The sequence below is a fragment of the Herpailurus yagouaroundi genome, unplaced genomic scaffold (assembly GCF_014898765.1).
Source record: "Herpailurus yagouaroundi ecotype Mexico unplaced genomic scaffold, PumYag 182, whole genome shotgun sequence".
NCBI classification, from domain to species: domain Eukaryota; kingdom Metazoa; phylum Chordata; class Mammalia; order Carnivora; family Felidae; genus Herpailurus; species Herpailurus yagouaroundi.
In genome coordinates, this window is record NW_024412413.1 from 22,325,730 (window position 1) to 22,342,842 (window position 17,113).

The following is a 17,113-nucleotide window of genomic DNA, read 5'->3' on the forward strand; positions in this document are numbered from 1 at the left end:
CAGTCAAGATGCAATTTGCCAACCAAGGTGGCATTTTAACTGTAAGCACTGTTACCTAGCAACAGAGTTGACCTTCTGTTTCCAGATAAGGTTTCATAGGAGCCTAAAGCAAGAGGTAGGATCCTAGCACTGGTCTGCAAGATATGTAGGACTTTAACTGATAAGGAAAGGGAAAACATTTCAGGGGTCAGCAGAAATCATATAAATATAAATATAAATTGCAAGGAGTATTAGGGGAATAGCAATACTGTGTGATTTAAAATGCAGTGGGATTTGCACAACAATGTGAATGTCCTCAATCATTGCCACTAAATTGTACACTTAGAAATGGTTAAGGGGGTAAATTTTATGTTTTATTATTTCACCACAGTTTAATAATTTTTAGAAAAATAAAAAAATCCAGTGTAATTAAAACAATTAGAGAGTAGAGAGTATAGTCAGAGATAAAGCAGTAAAAGTAGGTTGGGTTAGTTTGTGTCAGGCTAAGGAATTTGAAATTTGTTCTGTAGACACTAGGGAACAGACATGACTGGACTGCTTTAGGCCAGTCAATTTGGGAGGCAGTATACAACAGGAATTAGAAGGAGGAAAAGTTGAAGTTGGGTCAACCAGCTGGGAAAAGATTCAGGGGGCAAGACTGAAAGCAGATGAGCAGTAATACTTACACCTAGATATGAAAACTTATATACTTTGTATTCTCCTCTGCTCTTTTCCTTCCTAATGAGGCTATAATTTCTCAGAATGAGAAAGATAAATATTAACCACTGTTTCTAAGGAAGTGATCTGATGAAATTTGCCAACTGACAGTGAACTGAGTTTCTACTGATAGAAAGTTAACACTTTTGCAAATTCAAGGAGAGTTAAGCGTACAAAGGAGTTGCATCATACAATATTCTACAGTAAAGGGAAAAAATAAAGCGACCTTAAAACTAATTCCAGAAGTAATTCTTATAAGCGTATTGTTCACCTCACTACTTTTGTATCTTAAAATATTACTTCCTCAGCAAGTTGCTCCTCATTGTCTACAAGGACTTCGGCACTACTGTATCCCCAACACCCAGTCCAGTGTGCAGTGCATCATAGGCACTCAATAAACTAAGTGACTACCCCCTTGTCACAATGCTACCCATCATTTAAAGTTCAGTTCAAGTAGCTCCATATCACTTCCTTTGTGAAACTTCCCCTGAAAGGGAACCACTCCTCTCACATTGGTAATTATCACCCTAGTCCAAACCAACCACCTCTAACTGAACTAGCATGATGGGTTCTAATCTATCACCTCTAAGTTAGACTACTGGAGTTAATTTCTCATTGGTTCTCTCTAGCTTGGATACTTAATTCATAGACACCTAATCTCTGTACTAGTTACCTTTCTTATGACTCTACATTTGAATTTCCACACAGCATCCAGAATGATCCTTCTCCTTCTCAAATGTAAATCAGATCATGCCACACCCTGTTTAAAATATCCAATGGATTCCCTTCTCACTTAGAATAAAATCCTTATCGTAGCCTACAGAAGTCAATAGGATCTGGCCCGTTCCCACCTCTATGACCTCATCTCTCACTCTCCTATTTCCCTAAACTCTAGTTATGTGGCTTCTTCTTGTTCCAGAATATACCAAGCTCATTTTTGCCTCAAGCCCTTTCCATACTGGTCTCTGTCTGGAAAGCCTTTTATTCAAATTTTCACACTTGCTCCTATACATCATCAAACCTCTATTCGGCTACGATCTCCTCACGGAGGCTTTCAGACCTCAAAGTCACACTCCTCACATACTATCACTGTCCTTCCCATTGCCCTGCATTAGTTTCTCCATGGCACCTATGGCTATCCAAAGTTACATTATTTATTTGTTTGTTTTTTCCTTATTTTTAATCTCTCTCCCAAAATTCAGGACCCATGAGCTTAGGGACCTTGACTATCTTGTTCCCTTCTATATACCCAGCCCTAGAACAGTGCCAATAACATCTAGGTGGTCAAAAAAACAAAAAAAAAGTTTGTAGAAGGCAGGAATACACTGCTGTCTCTTTCCTCGGATATTCGATAGCTCTATGCCTGTCCTGAAGGTACTAATAACACTCTACCACTTCTGACGTTAGAAACATCCTGAAGGCAGAGACAGTGTCGCATCCATCCGTGAATTTCCCAGTGTTCTTAGCCCAATACATGTGCATTAGCAGAGTGAAAGAATGAGTGACTGACTGAATGAATATATTCCTCATGGTATTCAAATATACATTTTTTCAAATCAGTGTGCTCAATAAGATATATCTGTAATAGTGTACAGGCCATTTGATAATGAGAAACAGAAGAACCTGAACTCAGAATTATTTGGAGAATAAATGGAGTGTTTATTTTTAAGACAGAATATCATTCCCATTAGAGAAAACAATGTAACCGAAACAATACAAAATTAAGCTTTTATCAAGAGGCTGATGCGAAAGTGCTTACCATGCACCCAAATGAGTAGAGAATATATAAAAACATCACACACGTGTTCAGCAGCACAAACAGAATGTTATAATGCTACAAATTGATGCTTTGCCTTCTTAGGTAATGAGCCCAATCTTCAGATGGTTAATAGTGTAATTTTACTGCCAGCACATTCATTTGCATTCACTCTAACTTTGCGCTGCTGCAAAAGGGACACAATGTCTCTTTGTTGTGTTTATGCAATTTTAGTGTTCAGAGTATCTGTTCTTCATCTGTCACGAAAAATATTCCATGATTGCTACCTGAAATCCTTTAATTAACATATTGTGTTTTGGAATCCGTGAGATTGTTCCTAAACAGAGAAAAGGTGGTTTGCTAAATGCAATCTTGATCTGTTAGCACACTTCAAAGCATGTTTTTTCATGCTTTATTTGTATTTGTTGTTTCAAGTTTCAAAGACAAAAGTTTATTCCTTTGGTAATAGTGATTTTTCTTTCCTGTATCCTTTTTAATATTGAAATATTGGCCAGTGCAAAGGTCTGCATGTTCTCGAGTACATTTGATACATCAAACACATGGAAAGTATTCCAGTGTTCTAAGCGCAGACATAGAAGAGCATTAAGCACATGAATTCCTCTCTTCCACTCATTATTTCCCTCTGTCTTGTATAATGCTAGACCTTTAGTAGCAAAGCTTAATTATCCAGTTTCACCCAATATCCACTTTCCTCACCAACCCCAGTTCAGTCTTTTCTTAGGTCTAAAAGTTTCCCAGGACTTCTGAAGATCAAATTTCACCCTTTTTCTCTTTTTAAGAAAGGAACCATAACATGAGAATGTGACTTATTTTTCACTCTCCTAGAAACTGTAAGCATATTAGACTTTTTCTGTCCCCTAGACTTGGGGAAATTATCTGATTACTTATTTTGCAACACATAATTTACCTTTTCTTAGGTAAGAATTCCATGTGACCAAGTATTTGGATAATCCTCTAAAAACCTTTTAAAAAGGCATAATGTCTTTTGTCCTTTGACAATATAACACTTGGAAGTCAGGAATTCAAAACACTTTCATTTTAAAGGTTTACAAGACTGTGTCAAAGCCCATATTATGTCAGCTGTCTTAATCTCTGTCATCCTGAATCAAATGTATTCTTGGCACACTAGCAACTTTTATGTCACCTGCCCACTTCTTTTTCAATATTTTCTTTCCTGATATTTTTATGTTTTTTCTCTTTTGGATGTTTTGAGTAGTTGTTTATACTCACTATCCCCCCCCCCCTTTTTTTTTGCTCCCATTAACTTTTCAACCTTCTTGGGTCTAACTAGTTCCTCTGCTACCACTGCACACAACCAGTGCTAAGGTTACCAGTAGGGAAGAAAGTCCATATACCCCCTTCCACCTTCACTTGCTTTAGCTGTAGTAGATTCTCATACTCATGTTAACTGTCTTATTGTCTTTTGGCTTCTCCAATATCTGGTTATCTTCATGCATCTCTGACACTCCCTCTCCTCCCCTGTGCATTTTCCTCAGTTAAATGTTGGAGTTCCTCAAAACTCCCAACTCAACAATATTGTGACTAGTAAACATTGTTATCACAGGACTCTTGATCATAGTACATTTTCTGATAGTCACTGTTTGGTTCATCATTGCCATAGCCTACTTCTACTTTACAGCATAACAAATATTTAACATTTCAGCTGCTCATTATCTCTCAGTTCAGTTCAATTTAACCAGTATTTGTTGGGCTACATATTTTCAATTATTTTTTCACGATGACCCTGAACACCTCTGGTTGGACTAAAAAACACCTTTCCTATCTTCATTTTAAGATTTTGGTTAAAAAAAACAACAACAGAGTTATCTGTTATTTCAATAGAAAAACAAGATTCTGTGCTAGTTATCTATTGCTATATAACAAATTACCCAAACCTTAGTGGCATATAAAAACAGCATTTATTATTTCAGAGTTTCTGTGGGCCAAGAATCCAGGAGCTGCATAACTGGGTCCTTGGTTCTGGGTCTCTCACAGAGCTATAGTCATCTCAAGACCCAAGTGGGAGGGTCCCACTGCCTAGCTCACTCTTGTGGTTGTAGGCAAGTTTCTGTTCCTCAAGGGTTTTTGGACAGAAGTCTTAACACTTCACAAGCTGTTGGCCTCTGTCAATTCCTGTCATATAGGCCTCACCATAAAGTATCTCACAATGGGCATCTGGTTCCAACAGTACAGCAAGTGAAAGGACAAGAGAGGGCTAGGGAGATGGAAGTCATGGTCTTTGGAACATGCCATCCTTTTGCCATATTCTATTCATGAGAACCAAGTCACTAGATTAAGCCCACATACAAGAGGAAGTGTTTACAGATGCTGTAAATACCTGGAGGTGAGATCACTGGGGGACCACATCAGAAGACTGCTCACTGCAAATATACTTTATACTGATCCACTTTACAGTCTAGTTGCCATGTCTACATTTGTGGTTAAAGTGGAATAACCCATCAGTAATAACAACAAAAAAAGATTCTTTTATTTCCATGGGCCATCTTTTTTTTATATTTGTTTGTTTCTTTGTTTACTAAATGCTTATTTTTTATTATTTTTTATTTTTTAATACAATTTATCTTCATGGGGCTGTGATATTCACAGTTAGATGATTTAGAAGGCACATTTGCAATTGCCTCTCAAAAAAGAGACACATGTCTCTGGTCTGTAGAGTCAAGTGTGAAATAGCATCATACAATCATACACAAATCAGAGACCTTGGAGATGAGATGAATACACATAAAGACTTCACAATCTAAACAACACTAATCTAAGTGATAACACACAAATCAGAAATCCCACAAAACATTATAAATTCTTAAAACATGTTTAGTCTTTATTGGTGCCTCACCACTGAAAGGAGCATATTTCCATCTATATTAGGAAAGTGAATTGGTCAAAGTCTATTGGACAAGACGTTAAGGATGTTAGCAAACACATTTTTAAAATTTATTTTGAAACAGAGAGAAAGAGAGAGAGAGAGCAGAGTAGGGGCAGAGAGAGAATCCCAAGCAGGCTCTGTGCTGTCAGTGCAGAGCCCAAGGCAGGGCTCAGTTTCACAACCTGTGAGATCATGCATGACCTGAGCTGAAATCAAAAGTTGGACGCCACCCAGGTGCCCCACATTTTTTAAAACAACCAAAGCTAGAAGTAAAAGGGACCATGTAACCTTAAGCCTGATCAGAACAAATAGAAAAAGGCAACAGTTGACCAAAGAAACCAACCAACCAACCAAACAAACAAACAAACAAACAAACCAGCTGGTGAGCAGGACTGTAGAGATAAACTGGCAGGGACTGAGAACTCAAACACTTTTAAGGACAGGACATAGGGAGTGGTAGAAACTGTGGTGAAATAGAGAACACAAGCCCTGCCCCCCCCCAAAAAAATACTAGGTTTTTCCCCCGACTTTATAAATAAAACAAAGCACTGGGGACCAAGTTGGTTATAGCTGTTACAATGGATTCACAGGTTATTTCAGATATCAAGAGAAGTATTATGGATGTGACATTATCTCAGTTTGGCTTCCTGTCCAAAACTTTTCTCTTAAAGACTCTAGTTCTTTCAAGTTCCTTAAAATTCATATGTGTGTTAATTCTAGTCTTGATGGTTGATGAAGATGTGTATAAGCTTTAGGGAAAAAGTGTTTAACCAGTATAATTTCTTTAGAAGTCTAAAATGGAAGGTTCAGTCTTATTTCCCTGACACTTAGAAAAATGACAGACACTTATTCCTGTTTCTTCTGGTATTTTTCAGAAGGGCAATGACAAAATGTAGGCTGCAGGCACAGAAGCTCTCAAGGTACATTTGACAGGGTAACTTTTCATTGTCCCATGCCATCACTCACTTTCCATCTATCCTCATTCTTTTTCCTTGCATTTCTTTGTTTTTGCCAGCTGGCATCTTAAACTTTGTGCCACCCAGTGTTGACCTACCAGCCTATGAACATCTTGCTGAAAATATACTCTTCAACAAAATCCCACACACATATATGCACCATTAGCATTAGGGGTCTTAACTTAAAGTTAATACACAATTGGACCCAGAGTCTAGAGTATTCTACTTCCTTTAGGTCTGGTGAGACAAACTGTGGTGGTCTGAGAGTCTTTTCAAGTTCTATTTAGTTCTGCAAATGTCTTATGATTCTGGGACAAACAGATATGCTCACTTATGTCAGTGTAAAAGCTTACTTACTTCTTAGGAGAAGTGTTGGTGCCATTGGAGAATAGGGAAGGCAGAAAGACTAATTGACCTTAAAGTGAAAAACTTAGGTAATTTGTAGTCTGTAAATCTTAAAGTGAGAGCAAATCATTCAGATCTTTTCTATTATCTCTTACCCCAGCAACTCTGATGTCCTCTGAAGCATTTTCCTCATGCTTCATGCCTACTGCTCATACATGGAGCCTGTAACTACTCTGTTCTTCAGGGGTACCTTGGGAGAAGGCGTGACTGATGTTCCTCAAGTTCTCTGGGCCCTTTCAAATGACAAAGCCCAGTACATACAGTGTATAAAATAACTATAGCTGTTTGGCCTGGACAGATATCCAAAGAGAAGCTGAATGTGAGAGAAGCGTGATTCTAACATGTTTACCGATGTACCAACATCCTTCTGCAGTTTCAGAAGGCAAAATGACAGCTGCAGTCTTCCTAAGCTAAAGCGGGGAGGTCTTTTAACATTCTCTTTTAAATGAATTTATCTTGGAATAGTTCATTATGTAGACCACAGAGCTAAAATATCATTTTTACTCATAATCCCCCCCCAATATTTATAGAGAAAAAGTGGAGGAATTTTGCAAGTAAATAGGTTTTGATCTATTGCCATCCCCAGCAACTGTCATCCTTCAATTTTGAGAAATTCACCCTCATTTAATAAAGAACAATGGCTCCCTTGGAATGATGCCAAAATCAGTAGTAATAGAAGAGAAACTCTAATATCTGGGCACTTTCTCTTCCTTACATAATTCTTCCAAGAAGATCACAATTTAGAGCTGCAGAAGACCTTAAAACGTCTAGCTCAATATCTCTCCTGAGTCTTTCACAGGTGAGGAAACCAAGTCTGGGTCATATTAAATGACTTGCCCCAAGGCAGATTGTTTCTAAGTGACAAAAGTGGCACCGAATCCCAAGTGTCTGTATTCATGACAATTGCCTCCTGGGTGAATACTGTGCTCTATCAGAGACCCAAGGCTCTGAGAATGCTTGTGTATCTGGGACAGAAACTGTAAAAGGACAAGAAAGGACCAAGTGACTAAACATAAGAAAAGGAATTATTTATAATATTGGGCTTTTTTTTAAGTTTCGTGTTTAAAAGGTAGTTTTTACAACCTCCATACATCACTAAACTCCCTTTTCAAGGGTGGAAGGGAAGGATTGTTCCAGGGACCCAAAAGCTCTAGAAAATCAGGAAGAAAACAGACATGAAAAAGAAGAAAGGCATGGGGCGCCTGGGTGGCGCAGGCGGTTATGCGTCCGACTTCAGCCAGGTCACGATCTCGCGGTCCGTGAGTTCGAGCCCCGCGTCAGGCTCTGGGCTGATGGCTCAGAGCCTGGAGCCTGTTTCCGATTCTGTGTCTCCCTCTCTCTCTGCCCCTCCCCCGTTCATGCTCTGTCTCTCTCTGTCCCAAAAATAAATAAAAACGTTGAAAAAAAAATTTAAAAGAAAAAGAAGAAAGGCAGACATAGACCATGTCCACTGTCCAGTGGCCTGTGGGAGTCAAACCACTTGTTTACCCCTGAAGGTAGCCTTAGAAAAGCTTTATTAACAGTAGGCATTGCTGTTTCAAAGAAGGAAAAGCATAATGGAATAAAATAAAATAACTGAAATCATTTATTTTCTTCTTTAATCTGGGTAGAAAGGAAGGAAAGATGGGCAAGATAGAAGGGGACTCTCTAGGGCAATGAAGACACATCTTTAGAGCATTAAGCTCCACGGAGATGACATTTTTATAATAATTGACAGGGAAGCTGCATGGTTTCATGGTTGGGAATAGAGCCAGAATCCCCAAGTTTGGTTTTACCTACTTCACCAGGGAGTTGTGAGACTTACGTGAGTCAATATTTATAAAGTACTTAAAATAGACCCTGGTGTATCATATGTGCTATATTTATGTTTACTAAATAAAATTTTTTAAAAGACTGAAGGTAAACCATGAAAAAGGTGAAGTTCCTTCATCCCATTAATTATGTCCAAAAATTACTAGTCCAGGCATACACAACCAGCAGAGTGAGTCTCCTTTTATTCATTCAATAGATATATTATGAAATACCTACCATATAGGTACTGTTCGAGATGTTGAGGATTTGATGTTAGGAAACAAAACCTACATGGTCACTGTCCCCTTGCAGCTTACATTCTAGAGGGGAGTGCAGACAAAAAGAAGTAAACACACATAATTTCAAGTAATGATAAATGCTATAGAGAAATATTAAACAGGGAGTAGACAGAGTGAAGAGGATGTTCAAAATTTTGATTGTAGATGGACAAAGTAGGATTCACACCCAGGCAGTTTACCTGAGGTTCTTTACCACCTCACCGTGTTGTCTAAATGCTATATTTCAAAGCACAGTACGGGTACTAAGGAGATATTGAAACGACCAAGCTAAACAGTCCAAGTCCAGGGCACCTTCAAGGAACTTGGAATTTGGCAAAAATGTACTCTTAGAAGCTTTTGATTTAACCTAATTTAATCTTAGTCTAGCCACCTTCTACTTGTGTCACTTGGGCAAACTATTAAATTCTCCAGTCCACAGTTTCCTCATCAGTAAAATGGGGATGATAGCAGAACCTACCATGTTAGGTTATTGTGCATTGTAAATTTAAAACTCCTTATGAAGTGCCTGGCATTTAGAGGCACGAAATTAATACTAGTTATAGCTACTGTGTTTGTTCGGTAATGCTCATTAAATTAACAAAACTCAAGGAACTATTGCCATTGCTCTTGCCTGGGTCCACGTAGAAACAAAATGGACTCACTTTTTGATATAAGCCCATGCCTAAAAATGCCTATGACTGCATTGCATAGTGGGCTTCCCATTCTTCAACGTTTATTTATTTTTGGGACAGAGAGAGACAGAGCATGAACGGGGGAGGGGCAGAGAGAGAGGGAGACACAGAATCGGAAACAGGCTCCAGGCTCCGAGCCATCAGCCCAGAGCCTGACGCGGGGCTCGAACTCCCGGACCGCGAGATCGTGACCTGGCTGAAGTCGGACGCTTAACCGACTGCGCCACCCAGGCGCCCCAGTGGGCTTCCCATTCTTATGGATTTCTCATAAGGGCAGATTATTCAGTTTATAGATAAGAAGAAGGCAAAACTTTCAAATCTGATCATCATCCACTAAATTAATTTTTTTACTATATTTAGGATTATTGTTTAACCCACTGGTAACTAGAAGAAAAGGTGTTTAAAGTCATAACTAGGACCTTCCTATTTAAGAAATTAAGTGAATAAACATAGGGCTGAGAGGGCATCCTGACTGCATCTCTTAGAGGTAACGTAATCAGTTCCCAGCACCACATGGAAAGTGGCAGAGGAGTACATATATATGGAGAGTACCTTGAACAGCAAGAGCTCAATAAAGATACGTGGCATAGAATAATAGCACAGAAGTGAACTGAGAAGCTGAGTGGGCGGAACTTGCCAGTGCAGTTCCATTAAATTGCTAAAGGCATTGTGATTTCGTAGAAAAGCAGAACTATGTAAATTTATAGATGAGATCTAAAAGAACATATCCACCATTTTGAATGAGCCATCTTCCCCCTTACTGTATAATTGAATTAAGTGCTAATTTAATAGTTGAATATAACTTGGCTGTATTTCTTATTTTTGATCAGCAGCACTCAAGTGAGAAGTCTGTGTTCAATTTATATCTGCAAATGCAGTGAGCATCTACTTATGTCTCAGACACAGTGCAAGGAGAAAAAAGTTGAGATTATACAGTATCTGCCTTCAGAGAGATTACAGTCTAGCAAAGGAGGTTGAACCAATATCCAAGTGATTTTAATGCAAAGCAGAGTGTGAACAGCTATAATAGAAGTAAAAATACATGCTCTGAGTGTTAAGTGTAAGGGGAGGTCTCTCATATACAGGAAATCTAGCTCATGGTACTCTGAGCAGAAAGTGACCCGAAGCATTTGCTTACTTGTTCAGGCAGATAGATACGCTATTTGTTTCTCATTTGTAATAACCATCCTCTGAAATACAGCCAGTGCCATCAATCCAGCTATGAATTTCATCCATCACTTTGCCCTTCAAGCTATAATAAGTCAAACACTACTTCAAACCCTAGCAGTTTTCTATACTCGGCTTCAATGGAGCAGGCTAAATTAGTAACAGAGTTAATATTCTCCCACCCTAAGCTAAGCACTTTTTAATTACCTGGTATTTCTTTGTGATAATTTTCTTTTTTGGCGGTAAATGAGATTTTAGATTTCTATCTTTTGACTTTAGGTTCTAATCTGATGTTTGATCTGTAGATCCATAGTGAACATGGTAGAACTACATAAGAATCCACGTTCCCCTGGGAGTTTCTAAACATGCTCAGAAAGACACCATAGGCAAACACCTATGTTAATAGCCAACACTTAAACACAAATTTTCTGTGTGCCAGGCACTGTTCTAGGTGCTGTTATATTATATTATATTAACTACACATTAACTCATTTAAATCTTAAAATTTATTCTCTATCTTACAGTTGAAGAAACTGTAAGACACAGAAAAGTGAAGTAACATTCCTAAGGTTACACAGTTAGTAAGTGGCAGAGTCGGGATTTGAACCAGGCAGGCTGGCTCCAGAGTCTATGCTTTTAGCTGCTTTCCCCTACTGCTTCTATCACCAGAGTATCACATGTCTGTGCTTTGGGAATAGCCTATCAATGCCTTCACCTTTGAAAAAATGAGTGACTATTTTCATTACCTCCCATAGATCTAGCATCTTCCATTTTAATGAGTAGAAATTTAACTTTTATTTTTTTAACAAATAACTACTGTTCTTATCAGAGAAAATGAGTGCTCAATAAACTATCAGATTCCTTCTTTCGTGTCTTCAAGAGAAAATGCAGTTTAGCTTTACTTGTTCTATGCATTTATAATGGTATAAATGCTAAATAGATAACTTTAAATGATCTTTAAGCTTATAATTTATAAGCCACAGAGTCCCAACAGGTTAAAAGTCTTTTCTTCAATGCATCACCAGATTTAACCCTCAATTCCTTCTTTACTTAGAGACTATTGCTTGTTGGGAAAAGGTTGTATTTATAGTTTTACTAATACTAAGAGGTAAATGTATTATAGAAATTTTTGAATGTGAAATTCTCTCCACAAAAGTATAAGAGGTTATTGCATAGATATGGAAAAGATTGATTTCCCTGCCTTTTACCTCTGGGACTCAATTTCATCATCATCTATCAACATTTCTGGTGTCCATTTTTGACAGAGCACTTTTCTAAGTGCTACTGATGTAGATGCAAAGTAAGAATTGACCTCACTTCTTAGTATCCCTAGTAAGGCTGAGCCAGATGAAAGAGGTCTAGGGCAACTCCAGACACATAATGTATGCAAACACCCACATTCCCAGATGTTCATCAGTGAATCTATGATTCGTACATCCATTCAATCAGTCAGTTCATTTTGGCCCTATGCTAGCTTCGGAGATGAGGATGCAAAAATGGATAACATTTGGTCCCTGCCTCAAGGATTTCTACGTACATTTTGGACACAGATAAATATGTAAAAAGTTAAACTACTGTTTGAGAGGGGAAAGAAGTCCTACTACAGAGGAGTTAAAGCTAAATACATGAGGGTCAAGGAAGGTTTTCTGGATAGGTAGATGGCACTTGAGCTGAATCTCAAAGAATTAGTATTTTTAGCCAAATAGACCCTTGAGTGTGTCAGTCCAGCCAGAAGTTGCTGCCCGTGTTCCTGCTAGGTCTAGAGACAGTAAGGAGAAATGGATGCCCATATTCATCCATTCTCTATCTCTCACTGCATCTCTGTCTCTCTGTCTCCCTCTCTTGTGCATCCATGCTTACTTTCACACACACACACACACACACACACACACACACAGGGACAGTCACTACCTCCCCCATATATTAACCCCAAGAGAAATTACAGAAGAGACACTTCCCAAATTTCTCCCATCCACTCAAGGTCCTTTTATTTTCTGTAGCTTATAAAAACATTGACACTTAATTTTTTTATATATTCAAATATATACCCAAGGAAATTACATATTCCTGGAAAGAAGGAACCTTAGACCCTTTTACATTTTGATAATGCCTAGGATGATATGACATATATATTTCGTGATTAAAAGTTGTTATTGAAATAAATAAATAATAACTATTAGAACTATTGTTAAGAGCTGACTCTACTGGGGGTTCACATGAGTACAGCTGAAAATTCTAAGTGACTTTAATGTCTGGGTCAGTTAAAACTTCTAAACTGACAAAAAAAAATCCAAGACAATGAGGCTGGGAACATTTTCATAAGGGCCAAGATATTGTTTTTTGTGACTGCTGTTCTCACCTCAATTATAGTGAAATAGTTCTTAGATTATTCCCTCACCATAAATATAAAAGGTGTTCTCAGCAACTCAGCCAGGGGTTCAAAATGGGGTTACACTTCTCCGTCTTCTAACCCTTCCTGAAATCCCTCCTACTAATTCATTCTGGGTGTCTCATATCACACATGCACCATTAACCAGACTGCTCACTGACCATGTGGCATCTGCTCTTTTCTGCCTCTCTTGCTCTAGCTTATCACCAAAGCTTGAAGTAGTGCCACCAGGACTTACCAAAAGTGCTCTCAATGCTGTTAATACCCACTGAGGGTGCCAAATCTGCTATTAATGACTGCCAAAGGCTGCTTCATAGCTGCAGGTGCCCAAAGTGTCAAAGGTACTGATGTTTCTGCTGCTGGCTACAATGCCCAGTATCTACCCATCAAAAGCACCTTAGCCAGTGCCAACTGAATGTTCTGCCAGTGCCACTGAAGCCTGCCAATGTGGGCACCACCACCAAGTGGCCGGTGCCCAATGGTTGAGGGCACCGATGTCTAAAATATAGCACCATCTCTGCTTGCTGATGAAGTTGTCGGTGCCAATTATGCTGACTCCTTTTGTTCCTGATGTCCCAAAAATGTTCCATGATGCAGCTTTTTTATTGAAGCTTCTTCTTAAGGCTGATCCATTGGAGCTAGGCCAGGGCCTAGTCAGAGCACCAGATCCTGAAATCCATTCGGATTAACGCATTCCCTGTGACACTTGTCTATTGTCCTTTGAATCAAATACATATGCATTGGCCACCTTCTTTGAGCAGAAGAGTCTTTTGAGGACTCTGGATTCCTAATTGAAAGCACACCCGTGCAAGCCCAATCCTGCCAGTTATCCATACATTCCCACACATGATAGATGAACACAGTCCTATTCAAACTGAAATCCATGCACACAGCTGTGGTCATCAAGCTGACAGATTCCCAGTCTATGTTAGAGAACAAGGAACATTCTATTTTGTGTTTCAGAAAATCATACAGAATCTGACCTCTTCTCATCACCTCTACTCCAGCTCCCTGTCCAAGCCAAGTAATGTCTTGCATTACTTTCAGAGCTTCCCAGCAGGTCTCCCTATTCCTACTCATGCCTCCCTGTGAACGATTCTCAACAAAGCAGACAGAGTGACTCTACTGAAACAGAAGCTAAACCATGTTATGCATCTGCTCAAATTCTTGGACTGGCTACCTGTTTCTCTCCAAATGAAAGCCAAAGCTTTCCAAGTCCTTCAGAGCTGTACCTTCTCTGGCCCCTGATTGCCTCTCTCTGACTTGCTCCCCCCTACTCTCTTCCTGTACATGCTGCTCTCACCCCTTTGGTTTCCTTGATATTCCTTGAACAGGTACTAGTCTCTAGTCTCACTCCTTCCTGAAGGTCTTTGCCTCACCTGTTTCCTCTGCTTGGAATCTTCTCCCCCTAATTGCCAGCACAACCACTTTACCATCCTTAAATCTTTTTTCAAATCTTGCCTTGTGAGTGAAGCTTTCCCCAACCACCCTGTGTAATTCCACACCTTCCTTACTCCACAGACACTCCAAGATATCCAATCCTCCTACTCTACTTTCTCTTTTTTCACAACACATCACTTATTGATTAATTTCCTTATTTATTATGTGTGTTAGTTATCTGTCTCCCCCACTAGAAGGTAAGCCCCATAAGGACTGGCACTTTTATATGTTTTGTTCATTGATGCATCCGGAACAGTACCTAGAATATAGTAGGGATGCTATAAGTATCTGAGTGAACAAATGAATGAATAGATGAGTGGCTGGATGGATGGATGGATAGATGGATAGATGGAGAGATGGAGAGATGGATAGATGGATGGACAGATGGATGAATGTATGGTAGGTCCCCAAATTTGTAATTCCTGTACTAATTTTTGGCCACCATGTGAATGATATCCTTTGTATTTCCTTACCCAGGCAGAACATAAGTTACTCATTTGTATACTGCTAACTTTGGTTCTATGGCACATTTATCTGTTTGAAGTACTTCAGTGGGTGATGTTATTATGCATATGCCTGGAGGCTCTGAGAAAGGACATGGTTTTTAAATATCAAATAAATAGAATTGGTATTCAGAACATTCATTATTTTCTAAAGACTCAAGTTTGGGGAATTTTTTTTTGTTGAGATGAATAACATGCAAACAGTTTTCCTGACTGATAGTAGCATTTAAAATTTCTGTTTTAAGAGCAAAGCAGTGTGCTACATAACCATTAAATATCTACATGAATGTCAGAAGATATGTACCATCAGAGGAAAAAAAAGTGATCCTGTATCTTTTTCCAAATATAATTCATATCACTGGTGGAGCTTGAAAATGTGAATGATGGTGAGCATTGTTCAGCACCTTACTCTACTTGCAGTAAATCCCCTTCATCTTTAATCTGAGCTTTTGTTTCGTAGAAGAGCTTTGAAGCAAGGAAATACATCAAAATAAATAGTGATGTTTAACAAAAGTACCTAGGGTCAAAATTATCTCCACAAGGATTTTAGAAATGAAAAGATGGTTAGAAAAAACATGTCCTTTCACTGAATTTTTAAAAAAAGCTTTTACAAAAAAAAAAAAAAAAAGCTTTTACAAAAAAACTTCAGAGTTTTAAAACTATTCAATGATATCATTCAACTCCATAACCATGTTTATGGTGTACTGAATGGTGGCTCTCTTGGTCTCTTCACCACAACCCCACAGATCTTACCTGGCGGATAACTGCCAGGTTGTTGGTGATGCTGCTGATAGCAGTTACTCGATGTGTGCATAGAGATGAAGCTGATGAGGCCAATGTCTGGCTGGCAGCACACACACTGCTTGCAAAGCAATAAAGAGATAGTTGTGTAGTTGTTGCTATTGTTGCCATTGTTTTTTCCTAGCATGATTTGTAGAAGTTGTGTGTTTGGGAAGCTTCACTTCTTAAACTTGTGGTGAGTCCAGTGCCTTTGATCAATAGGGGTGCTAGGGGTACCTGGGTGGTTCAGTCAGATAACCGCCCAACTTCTCAAGTCATGATCTCACAGTTCGTGAGTTTGAGCCCCATGTCAGGCTCTGTGCTGACAGCTCAGGGCCTGGAGCCTGCTTTGGATTCTGTCTCCCTCTCTCTCTGCCCCTCCCCAGCTCATGTGCTCTCTCTCTCTCTCTCTCTCTCTCTCTCTCTCTCTCTCTCTCCCTCTCTCTCAAAAATAAGTAAACATTAAAAAAAATTTTTTTAATGGGCTGCCCCCTAACCCTGATGGCCAGAGTTAGGACTGGTCTGGCCAATAACATCATTCCCTGAAGTTCACCAGCCTACTATTCTGTGCTACTGGAAGTTGATCACCTCTGTGTCTTGAAAATGTTTTTTAATAACGCATACTTTGTTGTTCATTGCTTCACTTGCAGTTTAGTACACAGTCTAAGGTTTGTCAAAATAAGGGATACCTCAGGCCCTCTCTGGGAAAGACTTTAGTTTGCTTCTTTTATTCCTGAGATAGTAATCAAAGGGCATTAAGAGACCATCCAAAGCACTTTACCTTTACTCCCCCAAAATGTGGTGCCAAATAATATCCGGATATCACTCCTACACTGCTCCTGCCCTGTGCCTAAAGCAAGGAGTCTTCAATTGTCTGATTACTCAAGAGACCCCATGTTAGCAAGGCTTAGTTGCTGATGGGAAAAAATACAGACGCTACCATTACGTGCAACTGTAAGTGCATGATGACATCCAAACACAATTTGCTTACCTCTGAGGGTTTAAATTTCTTCCTATTCTTCTATAGAAATTATACCCATAACAGAGCCTGATTCTAAACACAGGGACTGCAAGCCACAGATTTGTACATGTTACATGTCTCCCTCACCTGCTGCATATATACAACCAGAGACCTGCCACACCTCATTTCTTAACAGTAGTCACAGTGTTTTAATTGTTTTGGTTCCCACAGAAAGAATCTCATTACATGGAGCATCCAGACTCTCAAACTCCGTAAAGGATATTTTCCTGAAGATCTCCTAAAACCCCTCACAAATGAGATAACGTATGTGAGAGCACTTTGGGGTCTTCAAAGTCTCATATTGTTAGGTGACATTTTCATCATTAATAGTCCT

At 39.1% G+C, this 17,113-nt stretch overlaps 1 protein-coding gene across 11 annotated transcripts in view; it reads left to right on the top strand.

Moving 5' to 3' along the window:
• Window positions 1-17,113, top strand: part of ANKS1B (ankyrin repeat and sterile alpha motif domain containing 1B) — a 909,382-nt gene that overhangs the window by 591,182 nt on the left and 301,087 nt on the right. The window lies entirely within an intron of this gene.